Raw genomic sequence first — 22,435 nt, 5'->3', positions numbered from 1 at the left:
CGACCAGTGGTGGATCCATTTTCGGGCGACCCTCACCAACAAATCTCAAAATTACGCGCGCGGAGGTTGTTCTGGATGATTGAACACAACGCGAGAGTTTTTTTTTTTGTTGTTGCTGGGAAGAATTCGGCTTGTTGCCATTAACCTGAAGGTGCGCGTTTGGGTTGTCGTCGAGTCCGCGCGTGTTAGGGTGATGCTTTGTTGAGAGTGGCTAGGTCCCGGGAGATGGAATGTCATTACCGTCTATTAAATGATTGTTGATGGGTGTTTTGGTCGGTTGTTGTGTGCGGTAATTTCGTTTTTGGCTGTCAAGCGAGCGACGAGGGTGTTCTTTTCATCTGGAACAATGAACCCGCGCGTACAAGGAGAAGGTGTGTAGGAATGCTGGTTCGGTGTATGTCGATGAGTTTTTAGAATACATGTTCTAATGTGACACGATTTATTCAAGCGTGCGAGGTATGGTGGTGAGAATTCAGTGTTCTGGTCTGTCCGAGCGGATGTAAAATTCTGAAGCCGATGGCGAATGTTTGTTGGAGTCTGTGGAGAGGACTGTTCATGTTTACATGGAAGTCTGATGAGGAGGACTTTAAATTTGGAGAGATACTGAATCTAGCAAGAAAACTGAAGTTCAAGTTGTCAGGTTACAATGTTGGATATTCCAAATTTCATAGCAGTCCTCAAGGCATGTAATATTTGGAATGTAGGGTTCCTCTATGACCTCAGAATATCTCTGGATCTTCTGTGAGCTATCCAGGGCTCTGAGACGATAGACTACATGAGAATCTCCTGAGGACATATCTTCTGAGGATCTAGTTTATTTTATATGAGCTCTTTACAGTACGAGGCTTTGGATAAAAATAAATGAATCAGTGGAATAGCTCAGTTAACGGCTAGCTTAATTTAAAAGCACCAACAACAACAACCTGCAGAAGAAAATGGCGCCAGCAAACAACAACCACACCAAGATTATTTATTCCGCTTGCCAACCGAACAACCGCAAACCGTTCCATTTTACGTTCTTTTCTTCGCGTTTTCATTATCCATTTCCCGCCCCCCACTGCCAAATAACTCCAATACGAAAAAGAGCATTGGACATGGAAATTCACGAAAGCACAATCGTCCGAGTTTCCAGCCAAAAATTCCATCCAAAACTGCGTGTCGAATCGGTTGAATGGATGCAAGGGGGGGAAAGCGATCGAGCAAAAGGGGGGGAGAAAAAAACATTGGAGAACGAACGGCGCCATCGCCCCATATTGATTTCGTCGAACGAATCGCGGGATAGGGGTGGACCGGCCATTTTAACCCAATTTCTGCAAAACCCACCCGCAAGCCAAAAAACGGAACTCCAAATGCAGTGGAGGAACACCGAGCAAGTGGTGTTCAATTCGGAACTGTGCGGCGGATTTTTGGAACGTAAAGGAACCACAAAACACTACCCACACACTCTATAGCTTGTGGGAGTGGGACTTTTCCTTTTTTCCCGAATTTCACGCCATCCGACGGGTGAGACTACGCGACGGTAATTGGCACACATTTACGCGTCGTATATGCTAAAATGAATATCCCACCTTCCGGGTAGAGAGGGGCCCTTGGTCCGCGGGAGTGTCCATGTCCGCATCGTTAATTATGTCACCTTAGCTCTCTCGAATTTTTTTGTTTCGCTGTTCGTCCATTGCGTTGATGGCGGTACGCGATAAAGTGTGGTGTCTGGGCGTGTGAGTGTGTGTTTTTGCATTCGCCCTTCGGGGGTGGTTTCAACGCATCCGAGGAAACCCGGGGAAAACGCGGTCAGACGCGAGCGCTCTAGAACTAGCCACTTCGCGGTCGTGTCGTTTGAGGCAAATGGCTAGTGGATGTGTGTCTCTGTGTGTGCCCAAAGCGCAAAAGTGAGTCCACAGAGAAAGTTATGGATGTTGGAGATGGATCAAGGCGGGGGAAGAGAGAAGGGCAGTAGTACTGTTTACTGGCGGAAGAGGAAGGAGTGAGACTCCGGACAACAACAGTGGCTTTGACGGGAAAGCAAAATAAAGCAGGTCGCCGCGGTCACATACAAATATGCAAAGTGAGTCAAAGGGAGCGAAGGCACACAATGTGCTTGACATTACTGCCTGTGTGTCGCTGTGTGTGTGTGTGTGGGTCTTGGCTACCCGCGTCCAGCATTGGCGTGGCTTATATTTGTTTTTCTCCTCCGTTAGCAAAGCAAAAGAAGTGTGTCCGTTATGAAAAGTTAGCTTTCTAGCGAGAGGGCCCTGAGTGTTGGTGGTCGACACCGCCAGCATTGACTCACTTATGATGGAGAACTGTGAGAATGTTATGACTAAGTTTGATGTTTTTCATCAAGCATTTGGTCACTGTATTAGCGACAATAATTAGCTATTAAAATCCTTTTTTTTATCTTTTCTTATGAATTCTTTTAAATTTTCTCTTCGTGTAACTTCTTTTCATATGTTTTCATTTGTTGTGTATCTTTTCTTGTGGTGTATTTTCTGATATTTGTACAAATAATTTGTTGAGTTCCCAGTTGTATCCGTTTAGTTTTCACTTTTTAATGTCATTTGCATGATTCTTTTTCTCTATTTTTGTATTATTCTTAACCTCTGTTTTTGTATTATTTTCTTTTATGTTTTTCCTATTCCTATATTAAATATGTCGCATGTTTTGTTCTGTTGTTCTTTTTACATTTTAGTCTCATGTTTTGCTCTCTTGTTCTTTTTTTACATTTTGATCAGTTTTGTGACATTTTCAATTAGTTTTGATTTTTTATATGTCTCTTTCAAAAGTTATGTTTATAGTTAAATGCACTTTTTATGTTGTAAATAGTGTAACCAATTCCAGTTAAATCTCACTCCAGCGCTTGAAAATCATTTATGAAAACAACACTTGGAGAAAAAAAAAATACCCCTCACAGACTATTATACACTTTCCGCGAGCTTGCCAGTAGTCGAGTTGACACGGTTCACAGAGTTTATGACAAGTGTGTTGTTATAATAGCTGCCTGGAAACTTCACACACACACACACACACCAAACTTGTGTCGACCGTATTTTTGCAACAACAAAAAAAAAATACATCAGAAGTATTTAATAGCATTTCAAACTCACTGGAGTAGAATACAGCAGCGAGAAAAAAAGTGAGCAGTTAAAAAGCATAAAACTCATTCCACCGTGGTGGTGTGCACACACATAAATAGAACCATCATGTGCATACGTCACGTCGTCGGAGTTGATGGCGGAAAAATATGAAACAAATGTACAGTGCACGAGAGAGAGAGAGAGAGAGAGAGAGAGAGAGAGAGAGAGAGAGAGCGAAAAAAACACTCCTATTAAAATGTGTTTTTAATACTTTACTTTCATTTTTCAATTGTCAAAAGTCAACTGTTAAAAGCAAAGTGTTTTGTGTATGTGCCTTTGGCAGCAGCAAGCAGAATTGGGTCGTTTTCAACGAGTTTTTCCTTTTGGTGTGGGGGTTGCGCCTCTAATTCGCGGCGCATTTTGAAAGTTTTGCATATATTTCATCTTTTATGGTGCGTACTTTTATTGTGTGTGAGTACGTCAACCTCCGTTTTTCCTTCAGCTCAAAGTTCCTCCTCGCTTATTTGGCTTGGCTCCGGTTCAACAATAAACGCAACGTTTTGTAACAATTCCGAACTACACAAACAAAAAATGTGGAGCAAATAAATTTATCGTATAAATTGTGGCAAAAATATTTTTGTCATAAAGTTTCTCAAAAATAATTGAAAATGTGAAACATCGATATGCCTTACCATTGTTGTGTGTGAAAAATAAATTAAACTCAGCATTGACTTCCCGTCGTTGAGGCTTTGCTACTGTCACATGTCTGCAACGGCTGGCCTTCAAACCGTGCAGCCGTTACTGGCTGGAAGAATAAGCCATAATTAAGCGGTTTCTGGTTTGAATGAATTATTAACTGCATTTTTGTGTGCCTCGATTGCACGCCGCAAACTGCTGCTGCTGCTGCAGCGAATTGCATCAAGTGTCGCTCCGAAGAAAAACCACAGGCTTGAATATACTTTAACTCGTAGTTGAAGTGTAACCGATTGAGCTCACTTTTCGCACAGAGTGACGTCAAACAGAAAGTTGTCCTGGAAAATTGTACAATTCTAATTTCGGTGGCAGGTTGGCAAGTCAAACTCCCATCTCCATCGATTGGATTATAATCGGCCATCGCCTTCGACCGGCCTTCCTTTCTCTTGCAGTCCCTTGCCGAGTCAGAAACGAAATGTCATCCGGAAGAAATTCAAGATGGCAGAAAATTTATTTCCTAACAGCTTACTCGCCACCACTCACCACCTGATCCTGCTCACACTTGCCCCCATCTCTCTCCAGGTGATTGGCCACCGGTTGGTAGCACGATATCGTGTTTCGGGCGTCCTCCGCCCGTCGAGCTCAAGCTCAATTAACCTTACAAAACCTCTGGCAAAACTCGGGGCGTTTTATTTTTCCTAATGCGCTCGATCGACATTTTTCCTGGCTCGTCCAGCTAGCTCTAGCTTGTAATTCAACGCTTGCTTCTCTAGCGGCGCGGCTCAAGTATGGCTCGCACGACAAGAGCACCGCGATGGAGATCGTGGGTGATATTTCGCTTGGCTGGAAAGCTGCAAACACAAATTGCCATTATGTTTGCAAAACGCGGCAGCAGCAGCCAGGCGGGGGTTTCTCACTCACACGCTCTAGAGGCGTCAAGTGTTCAATTACAAAACATTTATAGTTTCATTTTACATCGATGTGTATCGACCACCCAAGCAAGCAAAACGGGGCTTGAGGGAGAGACGGCGGATTAGGTTGGTTGCGGATTGTTTTCATTGATCTCTAAGATTGTGCCAGTCGCTTATAAAATGGATCCGGATCGTGGAGGAATCCAATTTCAACTTGACAGGAGGAAAATGGCGGTGAAGTTGCTTTAATTTTCATTTCTGTCACACAATGCTCAAATCCTTCTGGTAAGGGTAGGGCTAATATTCTAAGGATTTGTTGGGAGCTCTTAGAGAATCTTGGTCTAATTTGAGATAAACGATTGTCTGAGCTCCATATGATTTTTTTAATACGATTAGCCAATTTAAACGACCCAATTCTGAGGATCCTTATTTCCAAATTCTTTACCACGAAAACTAGTCATCAGCAACTAACTTTAATTACTCCGGATAAAATAAACCAACCAAACACACACCAGCTCATTTAACTTTATCGTCCCAAAGCGCAAACTGGTTGTTCGACATCGATAACTACAATTTATTTTAGTACACACAACACCCATTCAATGTAAGTCAATCTATAATAGGCATCTTCACCATTTTATCGACACCGCCCCGAACACACACCGAGCCCCGAAAAACATGTTCATATGACACGGAAAAAGGCAATTTCGATTGATTATAGGTTCTCTCTCTCTCTCTCTCTCTCTCGGGGTAGCAAGCTGTTGTTATCTGCACAGAAAAAAAAAACAGGGGGAACGATCGAGGATAAATCGTCCGAAGTTTCTGTGGGGGAAAATCGAGAGCACAGGGAAGGATAGTTGTGTTGCCACCCTTCGAGGACGGGCAGCGAGGCTCAACCAAGTGGTCGGAAGCCGAGAACCGGAACCACTGGTGAACTCCTCACTTCTCGGGATGATAACAATTTGTGAAAGTGAGTCTTGTTACTCCCAGCTCACCCAGCGTCCCCGTCGTGTATCGCTGGAGTTAATTGCTTTAATAACGTGTAATCACTTTGTTAATCTTAACAGGCAATGGCGCGGCCATACAAACAGGCCAGAAGAACCTGCCGGTAACATAATCTCATCCTGGAGCGGCTCGAAAAACTCGTCCCACCATTCCGGAAAGGAAAGTCTGGTTTCGTGCGATGTTACACTTAATGGATTTATGCGCGCATGGTCGCAAGTCGTCGACGGGGAAACACCCCCCCGCCAGCGAGAAAGGTCGACTGATTTTTGGCGGGAAAAATCTTTTCCACATCAGTGTTTCGTGGTTGGTGATATTCTGCTGCAACATCACCACGCAGTTGGAATTCATAAAATGTCCATCCGCCCGCTGCTCTGGATGACTGCCTGGGTATGTGTGCGTCCGTGAGCACAATTCCAATTAACTCTGGCAAGCAAGCAGAAACAAAGACTTCGATCTCAGTTGGCACTGAGGGACTTCAAGTCCTCCCTCAATCCGTTTGATTTTTGGTCTAGTTCCTTCCGGATTAGGGGATGGAGCATGGACCCTGGAACGGGTTGATTTTTATCAGCTCTTACTATGCTGGTCAAATATTTGTGTAGCGTCTGCCGGCGGTCCAGTCTCACACACGCACACAGCTAATCACATTCCGATTTTCCCATTGATTGATCATCATGAACCGAGCAATGGAAATGGGAAATGCGTGCCAGGCAGATCATAATTGCATCCGATGTGTGGTGGTGATGCTATGTGCCTGTCAATCGCAAGATGACGCGGCCACAACATCTTGACACTTGTACCATTTCCTCCTTGCTTGGGGGAAGCAAACAAAAAAACTGAAAGGAAAAAGCCCCAATGTAACGGATGTGTGACAGGTTGTGCGGTGATGCGTCCTCTTCATTGAGCGTTCTTTTTTGTGTGGTGCGCTCGTCAGCTATCACGGTCGGGTCTCGCTAATGAGACGATTCTTTCTTTCCTGTATTGATTTCTTCTTGTGTCCGAGCGAGACTTGACTAATGAGTCGAAGAATGTATGATGATGGATTGGGAAGTCGTGGTGAACATGCGGAGAGAAAGCCCGAGAGTGTGTCTCGTTTCTACGGCGCGTTCCTTTGAAGCAAAGAAATATGCTCCCTTTATGCTTCTGCGTCGTTGGCGTCAAACGGCGTTCCAATGCGCGTTCAGCGAATGTAAGCGCAATTCGAATAAATCTTATTGTAAATTAGAAAGTTTCGCTCGGCCAGGGCGCCCCGCGCGCTCTCTCGCTTGCAATTTGCCAAGCCTCGAAGTTCACGGCCCGGGACTACTATGCTGTAAGTCGCGCGCTTTTTGTCGATTTATTTTTCTGCCTTGCTTTGTTTATTAAAAGCCACGTGCGAAAGGGCTTCGGCTTGGCGGAAAACGAAGCAATGGACGAAAAGCGAAAGCAACAGCCGGGCAGCTAATGTCCAGGAAGTTGAGTGTTTGTGTCTTAACCGTTTTGTGCAAGATCGATCTGTGTATTTGAGTCGGAAAAAGGTGATAAATTTTAAACGCAGGGAAATTGGAAAGTTCGGTTTGTTTCGAACAGTAAGAAATAAATCGGTGTTCAGCAGCTCCAAGGCAGGCAAAAAGGCCCAAACGTTAACTGCTTTAGAAACAGTTATTATTTGCCTTCTCTTGCCTCCTTTGACTCTGGGTCATTTGGTAGGGCGTGGTGTGTTTCGCGGTTTGACGTTGCACAAAGGGTCTGTTTGCGCCCTTGCGGGACACAAGCGACTGACGACTTGCCCAGCGATTGATTAACTGCTAGATATTATTGCCTTTAGGCCTTTTCTTGCGATGCTTTACTTTCTAATAGAAGCGATAACAACTTCTTGTGGAAATAAAAAATAAGTACTTTTGTTCGTGCAATGGAGAAAATGGTACCTAGAGAGGGGTGGTTTTCCTTCTTTTAGCCACCCAATTATTACACAGTCGATAACAGTTCTTCTGTCGGGTCGTTTTTGAGCGCACCCATAATTCACCTCAACGATCCGCCATTAGGACACCAAAAAAAAGTTTCTTATTCCCCGAGAAATGCATCCCAGTAGCCCTTGGGGGGTGGAGTTTTTCCACCCTGAAAAGAAGGAGGGGTCGTGTGGTAATGTTCTTTCGGGGTGGTTTAGAAAAATGGGAAGCTTTTTTCTTCCTTCTTTAAGCTCACTCCCACCAGAGAACAAGTGCGAAAGTAAGAAGAAGCAGTAGGCGCGCTTAACCCCTTTTCCCTGTTTGGTGTGGTTTGTTCGTTTTTCGGTGATTAGTTTGGGTCATTTCCCGTCGTCGTCGTCGTGTGTGGGAACTGCGCGCAAAAGACGCGAAAGGTTTGAATGTAAGTAATAGCCTGATTATCAGGTCATTCAAACACACACACACGCGGGCCCAGGCTTCCTCGTGAAAACCGATTCGTTACGTGTGAAGCAGAAGGACCATAAATAAATTCAAGAAGCAGTTAGCCAGTAGGTGGTGGTGGTGGCGGTAGCAGTAGCCGAAAAGAAAATGATCCTCGTTTCCCGTTCCTCACTTTCACTCTGCGGCACTTGTCGACTGTGGTCGAAGGTTGGCGATTACTTGGGAAACATTGGAAGCTGGTTGGTAGTGTGTGTGAAGCTGTGAAGAAAATTTACTGTCCCGGTCCTGGTCGAACTTTTTTCTTCCAATCGGATGATTTCCTCCGACTGGCTAGCCCGCGTGACTTTCTTCCCCGACAAAACGACGTTCAAATGAGGTTTGGTTAATGTTGGTTGCGGTGAATTTGGTTGTTTGTACTGTTTGTGTTGGTCGCTGGGAAGCGAAAGTTGGCGGAAGAAAAGATGCCAAAACAATCACTCGAGGTGACCTTGTGTGTACTTGGTTCAAAAGTAAAAGTTTAATGAACACATATGAAAGTATCGAACAGGTATGAAGATAGTTAAACAAATCAAGCAAAATTGCAAATAAGACTCAAAACAAGCTTAAAGTCGTAAGAAAAAAGCGAAATGATTTACAAAACAGTCGTTATTAGCAAATGAAAAATAAATAAAATCAAATAATATTATAAATAAATAAACAAAATACAACAGAATATAAAAAGCTTCTGAAAATAAAACTTAAAACTTAAAAACATTTATAAAAAAGATAAAAAATGAAATAATAAAAAGAAAAAAATTAATAAAGTAATGTGAAAGTATATTATTAAGCAATGTGAACGAGAAAAAAAGCAATTGAAGACAAAATACATAAAAGTTAAAGCAAGATTATAAACAGAGGAAAATGCAAAAAAAAAAACATGAAATTAAAATTTTGCTCAATAAATCATTTAAAAAATGCATAATAAAAGAAACAAATAGTTTCTTTTCCCTGCTTTCTGCTATTCGTTCCCAGCTTCCTTTAATGGTTTCTTCAAAACAGAAAAGGGCAGTAAAAGGTCATATTGCTATTTGTATCTATTTTGTGTTGCGTTTTTTTTTTTTTTGTTCGCTTCCCGTTATTTATGAGGGCATTAAAATAGTTCTCATTTCTGCTTTTTCTGCCCACTCTCACTTGTGTCTACCACCACCATCCCGGTGTTGTGTAGGAATATGTTTCCCGGTTTTTTCGTAATGAGTCCTGTCCTAACATCCGGACGATCACCGAGAAGAGAGAGAGAGTGAGAGTGCGAGAGACAGTACAACAGGATTTTGCGGATAGTTGAAACAATTACTTAAGTGACCGGCCACGTTCCGGAAGAAACAATCCGGGGAACCATCGGAGGAAAAGCGACAGCAAGAAAAAAAAGGCAGAATATTGCGATAGCAATAAGGCTAATAACAATAATGCTATAAAATATGGTCATATTTTTTCTTCTGCTGCTGCTCTCCGCTCACTGCTGCTGTTGTGTTTTTTATCTTCTTCGCCAATTTCTGCTGCTTTTCGTGACTAATGCAACAGCGAATAGGAAAAACCCTCTCCAAGAATGGAACGGGCTGGCATGCAGTTGGACGTGGAAGTTGGAAATGGCGGACATGTAGAGACATGTCTTAGCATAGGAGAAAGAATTCCAAAAACTAGCAGTCCAATATGACCGCAGTGGAAAATAAATAATAACACGCACACACACACATCAAGAACGGCGGGGAAAACCCCCAAAACCAGTGTAGACTGCCCTGACAAGCACACAAGTCATTTCTTTTGTTTTGAGAGAAGATTCCTAGGCAAAAAAGGCCGGTTTTTCCACCACCGCCACCATCTCACCTAGAGAAGATGGAAAAGCTTTGAAGCGGCGGCGAACGAAGGAGCAAGGTTAGGTGTTGTGGTGGATGATGTTTTGAATTTTTGGAATATTCATTTTCCTTCTTTTTTTAATCTTTTTTGTTCCGTACATTCCGTTTTCCTCTTCAAGTCGTCAAAAAACTGAGTCGAGGAAAAAAAGCGTTAGTTAAGGTTTTTCCTTGTTTTTTCCCTTCTAGTCCTGGTAGCTGCTGAACACAAGTGGAATGATTTTTTTTCCTTGTGTCAGTGGAAAACATTTCTTATGACACACTCACCATGACTCAGTGCTCAGTGTTGCAGTTTTTTGTTAGTATGTGTGTATATCGGAAAAGCGAGAAAAAAATGGCAGAAAGAAACAAATCAAAAAAGGGAGGGAGGGGGAGTGGAAAATGCGCGAACAACGCGCTACGCCAAGCCGTGGAAATAATTTATGACCACAAAACAATTTTCTCATTCATTCTGGTTTTGTTGTTGTGTATGATTTGATGTTTTTTTTGCTTTCCTTCCAACAACGACCACAACGAACCGAACACATGACGATGCTTTTTTTCGCCACTACAGAGCCAAGCTTTCCAAATGCAGTTTTTTGTGTGCTCGTTTTCCCGTCGAAAAGAACTTTACCGGTTTTTCTTTTTTTCCTTCTTTGCTTTGCTGTTACCCATTTTCCATGCTTAGAAGAATGTGTTTTTGATGTGTGTTAGACACAAGTTCAACGTTTGACCTTTTGTTTGTGGGGTGCTGGGGTGGGCCGGAAAGCCGGCACCACCAACTCTTACTACAATCACGGAGAGGGGGCATACAAGTTCTGGGGAGGAAAACATGCTAGTGTGACACATTAAAGAAAATTCTGATTAAAGTGATTTTCTTCCTCTCAAGCGCAAAAACCCGAAACCAAAATCAATCTTCATTAAAATATTCTGCTGCGGTTTATAGAGAGGTTACACAACATCGTACAACCACTCTTCTTACTGAAAATTTTCCTCCAATTTTCCTCTCCAAAAAAAAAAAGCAACCACCCGAGCAAAAATGCATGACCAGGAAACTAATCAAACTTTACCTCTGTTTTTCCTTGTCTCTTTTTGTTCTTCTCCTACCCAGGTAAGGTTCCTGTGTTCCTTCGATAATTGGCAGCTTTGGCATTAATCCTACCACCATATGGACGTCTGCCTGCGTGTGTGTGTGTACGACGCGTTTCCATGGGAAGGAAACTTTTCACCGATATTATCATCATCGTCGATGGAGGTTTCGAGAGGAGCTAACCGCACACCGGTGGTTCGTTGTCGATGTGGAGAATAAAAAGAGGATCAAACCACACACACACACACACACACACACACACACACACACACACACGCACGTCCCCGGGTATTGAAGTTTGACAGGTATTAGGAGTGCGATAGAGGGGAAGGGGCCTTTTCCTTCCGAGCAATCGATGTAAGTGGAAATTCTTTCGAAAGAGTTGCGTTTCCACATTGTGCAACAACGACGACGATGCACCGACCCGAGTGTGGAGCCAGGATGGAAAAAAAGGAAAGCAAAAACCACCCTCAACAGGAGAGTTTTTAGCATATCAACTCTGCTACACACCGGCTTCTAAATGGCTCATAAGAGCCTTCCGGTCTGTGTTGTCGTGTGTGTGTGTTTTTTTTCCTGCTCCTCCTTTTGTTGCCTCCACACTCCCACTCGTTTATGAATATCGATCACCCCACCACAAGCAGCAGCAGCCTGACACGCCTGATAAAAGGAACACTTTTCTCGGTGAACCATAATCAAGCCACTCGTCTGTTTCTCTGTATGCGTATCAGCGCAACAAGCACTTTAGTTTGAAAGCGACCGGGCAATAAGTACACATTTTTACCCCTCGATTGGGCCAACCCCATCTAACTTCCTCAACCCTCCCCAACTCATTCTCACCGCATCATCAAAGGTTTGGAAAACTCTCCGTCGGGGGGTCGGTCTGATCGGGTTTTTCCGAGCAAGAAGGTGGCCACCTGAGGCTTGTCAGTAGCACTAGGACGGCGACTCCAACTTCGTCAGCCAACGCCGGGTTACGATTAGAAGGAGGATGGGGAGTGGGATCCACATGTCGGTTGGCCGTGTGCGTATATGTTGTGGGTGTTTGCCTTTTTTCCTTATTCATCAATCACGTGGTTAAGAGCCTGGCCACAGAAAAATATACAGCAACGAAAAAGGGATGAAGCTAGAAACCACACGTGGGGAAAAAAGGGCGAACAAGGAAAACAACCCACCAGACGCCTCCAGAGTGTGTGTGAGAGAGAGAGAGAGCGCGCGCAAGAAAAACTGGTCCTTTGTTTAGCTTTCCACCATGGGCTACTGTTGCTAACCAGAACAAACCACGAACGATGATGATGATGATAGAAATGAGGAGTAGAAATTATGATTTATTGCGTTTCAATCGCCAGAGCAGTACTTGCAAACGCAAACCAGACCGAGGATGAGCTTTTTACCCGCGTGCGCGTAAGGGTTTTGCTTTTACCAACCGTCCTTGGGGTCCATTTTAAATGGGGATGGGTTTCCCCTGCCGCTCGCCCGATGGAAAATGGCCAGTTGGACTGGATTGTGCTTGTAAAGTGTGAACAATTTAAAGCTCCTTTTTTGCGTTCTCTCTCTCCCCCCCCCGTTCTAAAGCTGGTCTCTTTATTTATTGCAGTGCGAATTCAACATAAAAATGATGAATTGATCAGTTAAGCAGATTTTAGTATTGGTAATGGTGCGTCATTTGAATGCCTCGGTGGACGGGGCCTAACATATGGAATTAGAGCATTTTTCTTCTTCGAGAGAAAGAATATTTGTAGGTCTTTATTTTCTTTCTTTACATTTAAATTACCCAGTATATTCTCTTTTGATATCTTTCCCAATGTTTTATGTTTATTTATATATCTTATGAATATTTGTTTAGGTTTATATATGCTGCAGCTGGGTTTGTTTACTGATGCTTGTTTAAGTCTGATTTATATTATAATTTTACCTTTTGTGGCAACGTCAAGTGTGTTATTTCCAAGGTTTTTAGTTTGAATTCCTGTTCTTTTAACGGCTTAGGAATATAAAAACATAAACAACTTATTTGCCCATTGAGCTATGAAGCATTCCAGAAAGCACACACTCTCTCTCTCCATTGTAACCTTACCATCGCAAAGACATTCTTCAATTTCTAGCCGTACACATTTCAAGCCAGCATGACCTTCCTTTTCCCATACTTTCTTGCGTGGAATTGTGTCAGTTCAAAAATGGAAAAAGGATCCTTTCCATATCCCTGTACGTCGTCCCTGGCACGCTTTTCCCCACACTGGCTGGCTGGCGTTGGACGAAGAAGGTGTCAACTTTCATATCATAAAGCATTCATAATCTTCCCGCTTCTTCGCCCACCCGCTCGCGCCAGTGAACTCCTCCCGCGTCGTAGCACTCGCCAAATGCCAGCGCAGCCATTTATATGTCACCGATGGTGTGCGTCGTCGGGCGGCTACGTACGATCTCCGGCCATGATATGGATATCCTTCTTAAGGTTGAGCTTTTTGTTGCCTCTTCGTCTTCGGAATCGATCTTACTTGGTACTCTGATGCACACAGCCATCACACCCTCAAGAAGTGGTGGATATTGCGGAGCGCTGGAGGATCACTTACGAAAATGGATGGATTGGCATTGCGCCTGGCCAAATACAGATGTGTCAATGCATTACGGATGAAGATAAAACGATGAATCGATTGTGAAACATTGGCAAAATGGTGTCGGTGTTGGAATGGTGTGTTGCGTAAAAGAGCCGAACGCATCCTCTTTCCTACCCAACCAGATATGCAGATATGAATATGTTTTGCATGTTTGCTCGGCTAAAACAATGCGCGATAGGTTTTCATTTTGTACCCATATTCTGCTTCCGAAAAACCGCACCGATGTTAATTTCGATTTGTGTTATTTGCAAATTAGTCTCGCTTTTTTTTTCATTGCGCTGTGTGTGAGTAGCGAATCAGGTAAAAATATAATAAATTCAGATTGCACTAAACGGACACAGGGGCAGGTAGACACTGATTTGAATACAGCGGAACTGCTGCGGCGGTTGATGTTGTAATAGCGGAAAATCGACAAGAGCGCGAAATTTTTGCGGTGCATAAATTGCACTTTTGCTAGCTTTCAATTCGTGCCAGCTGCTGCTACCGCATGCAAAATGCGTTTAAAAACAATTACACTAACCGAAACGAAAATGAACTCAACATAATCAACCAGCTGGAAGCTATCTTTTTCTCCCTCTTTGTTTTGTCTCTATTAACCACAAACATCAAATCACGAGATTTCAAAACTCAAAAACCTGGTACCACGCTAATGCCACCTTCCCATACGCTCTCATAGAACATTGCATCGGGGTGGGTTATGAGGGTGGTGATGCATAATGATTATTCTTTTATTATGCTGCGGTTGGTGTCGCCTAGATTTTTTGTGTCTCTGTGTGTGCGGTAAAGTGATTTAAAATTTACCTACCTTCAGGAGTTCGAGGGGATGGGGGGTTAGGGAAACTTAGGAGGAAGTGAAGAGGGAGAGGTTTCAAAATTGAGCAACAAAAAAAAAACACCAAAATGCCATGTTTAGTCTCTCCGTTTGTATTGTACCTGCAGCCGAGCAACGATTGTGAATTTCACTACACGCGGATCTGGCGAGCTGTGGGAATGCTGTGTGACAGACAGAGGTGGAATATTTGGCGGCTGAGAGTAACCTAGCTAGCTGCTAGAATGCTCCGAGGACTTTTCCATTGTTCAGAGCAAGAGAGAACGAACGATTTCGACGGTGGAAAATAGCGGCAAACATAAATTTGAACTTCCTGTTCATCCCTTCACTCGGAGGGAACGCTTATGCTCGCTGTTACTGCTGGTAGGAGCTAGCATAATAATCTTGTGCGCATCGATGCACACAAAAACACACACACACACACACACACACACACACACACACACACACACACACACACACACACACACACACACGCTATGCAGTTAGATAGCTTGGAAAGGGTGGGCAAAACAACAGCCCCGGGAGGTGATCGTTCAGAGCTAATAGGTAGATGCATCTCGCTAACGCTAAGAGTTCATTGTTTAGATGCTAGAGAGGATGTAGGTATGGTATTGGGCGGTGGTACGCCGGTGGATTGACCATTGTTTTCGGTCAGTAACGTGACGCAAAACAGCTGCTTTACTATCATGTTTTTTAAGGGTGGTGGATAAGGTTTGGAATGTTTTTTTTCCCTCCCTTAGTTTTACCTTGCATTAGGAAGTCTAATAGGGTCATCGTAATTGCCGTTAGGTTATCGTTCAGTGATCTCAAATTTATTTTTTAAACGATTTAAAAATATTTAACTCAAATATTTAAAACGATTTAAAGTTTACAGTTCGTACCGTAATGATACGAGCGTCAGTTAGGATTTTTTTCAATAACAAAATCATTTCTAGAAGTATATTTCTACATATTTCTAGAAGCATTTAAAATTGAATTTAAATTCTATTTTTGGGTGAATTTAATTTTTTAAACCAAATTTATTTTCTTCATAAATTTATATCAGTAAAAACCCCATAGGGAAAACTAAATGAGTCTGTGGAATTGAACATCGCTCAAAAATCGATTGAGTGAGTATTTCAAACTAATTCTCAAAATACGTTGAATGACTCTTTTTTTTTTCTTAATTACCTTATACAGTATCGTTTTTATGCAACTCTTTACGAGTTTGACGATTGTCCAAATAAATTGATGCTCACATTATAATTACGTTACACATCGTATAATTTGCTCCTGGCTCATTTGCTTTGTTCCCACTCCCTTGCGCAATTGATTTTCAATTTATTTAAATTGGAGCAAACCCTCCTTACTGTTGCTGCTAATTAGAATGTGCAACAAACTTATTAAGCGTAAGGGAACAATAATGAGAGCGAAAGAACGTTCTTTTGATTAATTTTCATCCACTGCTCAATTTTTCAAAATGTCACAGACGGGGCAGAACTTGGTTCGCCGATAGAAAATTTATTGCACCGAAGCGAACCGAGAACAACGTATTCATTGGCTCCTGTAATTTGCGCCCCATCATTAGCGTAGATCATTCTCTGCGTGCGCTAGGGGGAGAGTGGATAATTCGTTATCCCCGGCTATGTAAAGTAGCGGCCACGACCGGGAGTAGAAGGCGAAGAAGTTGCAGAAAGAACGCACACGGGAAAGAGTTCGAAAAGTTAAAAGTTCATTTTAGGAACGGGCTCGCCATCGTCGCCACGGCCCGTCACTAATAACTTTCTCGCTAGCCCCATCCATCCACAGTTCCCAAAACCCCTTCGGCCGGGCGTATAATTACTGCCACCGACGATGAACGGAAGCCGGGAGCGGCGAGCGTGTTCAATTTTATGTTCAAACGGCTTCTTAGGGCTGGGAGAAAGACTTTCCCAAAATGTGCTTCATTTGTGTGTGTTGTGCGTGTGTCCATCTGTTGTCTCGTGAGTCTTGGATGGAGTGAGAGATGGGCAGAAAGCAAGGGAGGTCTATCTGTCGGCACTTCATCCAACTAAGGTGTGTTCCGCTTTGCGTTAAGTAGTTTCCGAACAGGCGAGTAACCTATTTTTCTTGTCCATTCCATCGGTGGAAGCAAAGAGAAGGTGTACTCGGAGGTACGGAAGCTACGCGCGCGGGGTCTTGGAGAAAGATTGAGACAAGTCGTCGATACATCGGGGACAGACGAAGAAGCATAATGCTGTCGTTTGTGTGAGCGTTAGTAATCCATTTGATTTGAAGAATCGAATACGGCGTCCAGAAAGTTGGCAACCGTTTTTCACCCACCACCACCGGGCCGACATGCGGTTCCGGTGTGTTCCAGCATTCAGCGCTGCTTGCGGGACATTGGTCGTGGTCCCGATCCGGGCGAAACGTTATTAAATATTTGAGCAGCGAAGATAAAGTGCGAGAGCACGAAGAAAGAGGAAAATGTAGACCACGGTGAGCGTGGTTTCCACCAGGGAATTTTGGAGGAACCTCTCGAAACAACGGGACCTCCAGACCAGCGTGGTTCATCATCAACGGCTATTGGAACCTGCAATCATGCGGCTTGTGTCAGGCGGCAAATGTGCTAACGATCCCTTACGTTTAAAGATTTCTATTAGCCTCAGCACTAGGGAGACACCCCAAATTTGGAGTTCTCCGGTTGGACCTGCGAACCCAAAAACAGCAGGGAACGCACTCCGTGTCAAGCGTGGTGCGCGTGTGTGTGTGTGCCTTAGACTTCTTGAAGTGAAAGAAAGATATCAATTCAAGTGCACCTTAGCCGTGATTGGAGATCTCTCGGCGGAGGTTAGACGAACCGCCTCCTCGAGAGAGACCCAAAAAGCGGTCGTCGTCCAGCTCACGTAGAACACATGCCGCGTGCGGCGGGTCCAGATGATGCAGCCGTTTTTCGGGATTGAAGTACGGCGCAGAGTTCATTAACCGTATCTCTGTATTCTTCGATCGTGGCTCCCCCTGCTTCGTAGGCGTTCAATGACCGACCCCAAAGCACCGTGCTCTGGAGTACATGCCAAGGTATCTGTATGTGGATGAATGCAAATGGAGAATGATGGCATCTGGTGGAGCCCTGGTTCGGTACGGAGATTTATCCATGTGGAAATCTTTTCCCCTTTTTAGGCGAGGGTTAAGCCAGTTGAAAAAGGTTCTCCGTGAGTGGAGGGATCCGAAAAAAGGGTGAAAATATGACACGACGGTACCAGGTTTCGCGCGCGCCGTGTGTTCCACTTGGCTGAGCACGTCGGAGAGAGAGACGACCCGAAAGAATGCTCAACAAGCCATATCTACCTGTGGTCACCACCTGTCTGTGTGTAGTACGTACCTCTTCGTGGTGCTTCTTTTCCACCGATTCTGCCTTGGATCGTTTCTTTGCGCGCTGTATTCTATAAAGCTTTATGCATGGCTAAACCCTAAAATCCAAATTCTTGTTTCTATTGCCCCGAAGAAAAAGGTGAGATGTTCAAACCCTGTCCCGGAGGCTGGTGACCTCTCCTCGGGAACATCCGAAAGCATGTTCTTTAAGGTTTTGGCCGTCCAAATCGCTGTGTCAAACATTCATCCATTACAGCGAACCAGCGAAGCGCAATTGAAGGATTCTTCCTCCTCTTCAGAAGGAAACGGATGGGACAAAAACGGTCCCGAGAATAACAACTAGGGCATCAGCCGACGTAGCAGCATCATCAGCCGCTGCTCCACGTTTGTAGTTTGTTTGTGCGAACGAGAATCGCAAAGAATGCTGCCGCTCTGGTTCTGTTTTTTCGGGGTCGAAATTTCACTGCAAGCGCGAAAAAGCAGCAAATCTACAGAATATTTTTTCTTTCGTTTTATTCGTTTTCTACCGGGGGAAAGTTTTCTACCCAGCGAACCAAGAATCTTTTGTGACTTTTCTTTGCCAACCGTACAACATATTTTCTTTCTTTGTTGGAAATTCTCGTTCGCTCGTTGAGCTCTCGGCTGGTGTGTAGTGTGGATGTTTTATTCAAAATATATTGAACATTTTGCCAGCAAGTTTGGCTGCTCCTTTGACAGCACACCCTCAGACATTGCGATGAAGCGTAAGATTAAAATATGGTGTAGAACTAGCTGTGGCAGTGTTGGAAGTTTGCTTTGAACGTTAGCAAAAGGCGTGAGAGCAAGTAGTAACGACGATGCACAGTTTGATATCAGCTTGGTGAGTCCATTATCGCTGACAGTTATCGATTTATTTGAACTGCTTCCGTTCAAGAGCGAGCTAGCGCGCTTAGCAACAACTGGATTTTTATAGTTTTGCGATCAAATGTGATTGGATGAGTTTGCTGAGCTTTGAAGTGCGTTTAGTTTGGTTTTTTAGTGGAATAAGTGAGCTCTGTGTCGCGTTAGTAAGTACACAGCTCGCGAGTATAAACGAATTAAAAGCTATTGACGGCTATTACGAAGCGAACTACTACCTGTCAATATGAGATCAGAAATGCTTTTTACGCTACACTGTGAATCATCACCAGGTCATGTTTGTTATTTATACTAACGAAAAGTGCACCATTTGACAGCTCAACAACCCGATGCCACTCTCCACACCCCGTTCCGGGGATGCTGGGCCTTCGACACATTAGCAGTTGGAAGGGAAAACGTTGATTACACAATCGGTGAGCCAGCCACTGTGTGCAGCTTTCACCGATAGACGTATGCTCGGAGGCCCATACCAACACGCTACTACCCCTCATCAATCCTGATGACGTTCCGCTGATTCGTGATGGATTTGTTTGTGTGCTTATAGCTTTTTAAACTTGACAGAAAACACTCGTTAGCCATCAGCAGCGCTGGGCCCTCACATATAAAAATACCCATCCCTTTTCGGACGGAAAATAGAAGCGTGCTCCAATCCGCCGATTAGCATTCAGATGCGAATGGTTGTGCAAATGCATTCACTCGCTTCATTTTCTGTCACTCTCTTTGTCCCTTACACGGCAAGGAAGTGAAAGCGCCTCGAATGAGGAATTCTCTTCGACATATAGGATCGATTTTGGGTTTGCCTTTTTTTTTTTCAAGGGATGACGAATAGATGGCGAGTTGTCCATTAGAGAGCGAAAGGGGTGTGTGGGACACAGACTCACAGCACTATCCTCGGCCTTCCCTGGGACCTGTTGCATCGGTCCCTTTCCGCCTGCTTGTTGTCATCAGTCAGGGCGTCCGATTATCGGTGGTGCGCTAATTACGCCCGACATGGATTTGCTCGTCACGCGAACCGAAACTGATTGGGAAAGCATGGGCGTGTGTGTATGTGTGTGTCAGTATTCAAGCAACCTCTCGGGAGCCTGAGTAGCCGGCTTACTGGTCGACTTGCTGATTATTCAGACACAACATATATGTGTAATCCTGTCCTCTCCGCGCGAATTGAAGTAAATTGGAGACCCTGTTTGGAAAACCCTCTGGACTTAAGATTTCACGGTTCTGGTCGCAACTTTGGCTGCTGGTTGATTTTGGGTATTTAAGGTGCTTATTCCCCGCAAATTAAGAAGGGTTTTAAAGGCTTTAGTAAAGAGTCCTGCAAGATTTAAGGAGTGAAACAAAGACATCTACACTTCCTGTTTGGTGACCAGCTTCCAATGGTGCAATCGTTGCGACAGGCACTGTAAACACATCACGCGACTCTCTAATTAGTTGACCACCGTATGTCTTGCCGGCAATGTGTGTCCTCCTGCGGGACAACAAGCCATCTTGTGTGTTTGGTGTACAAGGCTTCTCCAATGCTTCGGCTTTGGACAATCACCTGCAGCATAGTGGCTTCCATTCTAGCGACGGTTGGTTCCGGCCGGGGGGAGACCCGTGAGAAAGAGCGGATATCATGTTGATGCGAAACTGACGCACAATAATGCAACCCATTGTGGTTCGTTATGGTTCTTCGCCTAGTGGCTGGTCTCTGGACCAGACCCTAGCGGGGTAAACATTGCCATAGCCTTAGCAGAAGCTGATTAGCGTACCCTGGGTCGCTCGCTCGCTCGCTATTTCTGGCATGTCCCATCGCGACATGGGAAACACGGATATTGCTGCTAAGTAGTTCCCATCGCACAATGGTCCGCCGGTGGGACATTCAGTTAGACCAGACACGATCTGAAAAGTCTCAAAATTTTAGAATAATTTGTGTTTGGAGATCTCGTACTTGCGGATGTTTGCTATAGCTTAACACTCTTGAGTTTATGTTAGATATGAAATGCTGTATTTCATACAACTTTTCTGAAGACTTCAGCTGCTTTAAAACACTTTCTCACAAGTCAGATACTTTGGATACAAGCTGTCACATCATAAACCATATGGTTCATGCGTATAAGACTCTCTGTCCTAGATATTCGATTCTTTCTGTAATCAACTTCGTGCCCATTTGAATAATCTAAAATAAAGCCTAGGTCCGCTACAATAAGCTCTGAGGACTCACTGTGCATCGTTCGGTTCAGTTCCGTTCCGAAGATTGGCAACTATATTGACCACGCGGGGATGTAGCGCTTAGATAGCGAAGCATCTTCTCAACGCGTGCATGCTGTGAGTGACGGGGCTTGTCAGCATATCAGCTTCCCAGAAATTAGAGTACCTCCCAAATATTAGATTGCGGCGTTGAGTATTTTGTGGCAAGATTTAGCACATGTAGTGCAGTGCAAACGAACCTTCACCGAAGCTCGTGAAGCAGCACTCATTTGCTGCCCCGTTTTCGTAGCAGCAGTAGATAGTATGCTGGCACTGCCCGTTTCTCTACCCATCAAGGTTTCGTGTTGTAAATTTGCTTCCTCTCCGGTTCGTTTGAAGTTGGACCAGGGTTCGGTGCTTTGAAAACGCTCCACAACAAACGATCGTTTTGTTAAATTGCAAATTAACGCCGCTAGAGATTGGAAGCTGAACGGAGAGGCGGGGTGTGTATGCGTCAAGACGACGGTGCAAGTCCACACACATGCCTCGAATCATGTTCATGCAATGAGCGGGACTCTCGACCATGCCACCGGGGGGGAGTTCGGTTCAAGAGGCTAACTGGACCCAACTGGAAGGAAGGTACCGCCTTCAGCAACAACAATAGCGTAGCTCTTCGTGAGTTCGCTGTCCGACCGCTGTCATTTTGGGGCTAAGCGTAGGAAAACGGACAGTCGGGGTGGGGTGACTACCCCCGGGTAACTGATTTGCATTTGCAAGATTGCATTAACGAGATGCAAACAGTGGTGAGGCGAACCCGCGCACACACTCACACACAGACAAGGTGCAGCGAGAAGAGATAATGGAAAGAAAAGGTGCATTATGTTTTCCCCCTTTTACTCAAGGACACGGCAGTTTAGACACGGTTGTAGTTCCGTTTAATAAAAGTAACCGCAGTAACCCACCAGCAGCAGCAGCACCAACCCTCAGAGGCGTTTTGCTCAACGTGCACAGAACAGCCATGGCTGACGGGGAGGAAAACCTTGACGACACACGAAACTCATTTCGTCGTGCTTGCCACACGATTCGGAATTGAATTCTTAGCGTGGGACATGTTTTTATGATCCGACAGCCATTGTTTCCACTGAAGGGTAGTATCCTGAGACACGAGATCATAAGTAAATTAGTAGTTGCAGCATGACAAAATTATGCTGTAAGAGGGCCCTCGACCCCTCCGAGGGCCGCCAAACCTTCTGAGAGGTACGAAACGGAATGGGATATTTAGCGAGAATTGTTTGTTTAAAATCTGACACCCGTTTCAGAAGGGGTTTAGTTAGATGCTTGGGATACGGTTAAGGTGCCTTTGGCCAGGGGATTCATTCTATATACTGCCTCTCTTTGCCTGGTAATGACCGTCCCAATTTAGGAGATGTTGAAGTTAAAGGATTTGTTGAACATGTTTGACCGTTTTTAAGTAAGGGTGACTTTATAGAATCAAGACGCAGTGTAGACGGGATGGATAATAGTGAATGGACAAGGATTTAATTGCCGGCATGATTGTTTCATCATTTCGATAGAAGCTCTATATTTAGAAAGGGAACAA

General features: G+C 44.3%; 2 protein-coding genes across 10 annotated transcripts in view; one reads left to right on the top strand and one right to left on the bottom strand.

Moving 5' to 3' along the window:
• Positions 1 to 22,435, bottom strand: part of LOC118503664 — a 239,104-nt gene that overhangs the window by 94,444 nt on the left and 122,225 nt on the right. The window lies entirely within an intron of this gene.
• Positions 1 to 22,435, top strand: part of LOC118503666 (fasciclin-3) — a 91,023-nt gene that overhangs the window by 16,241 nt on the left and 52,347 nt on the right. The gene's annotated exons all lie outside the window — the stretch shown is intronic.

Source organism: Anopheles stephensi, chromosome 2, assembly GCF_013141755.1.
Source record: "Anopheles stephensi strain Indian chromosome 2, UCI_ANSTEP_V1.0, whole genome shotgun sequence".
Taxonomy (NCBI): Eukaryota; Metazoa; Arthropoda; class Insecta; order Diptera; family Culicidae; genus Anopheles; species Anopheles stephensi.
Note: the sequence above shows the minus strand (reverse complement) of the source record. Positions and strands in the feature narration are given on the sequence as shown.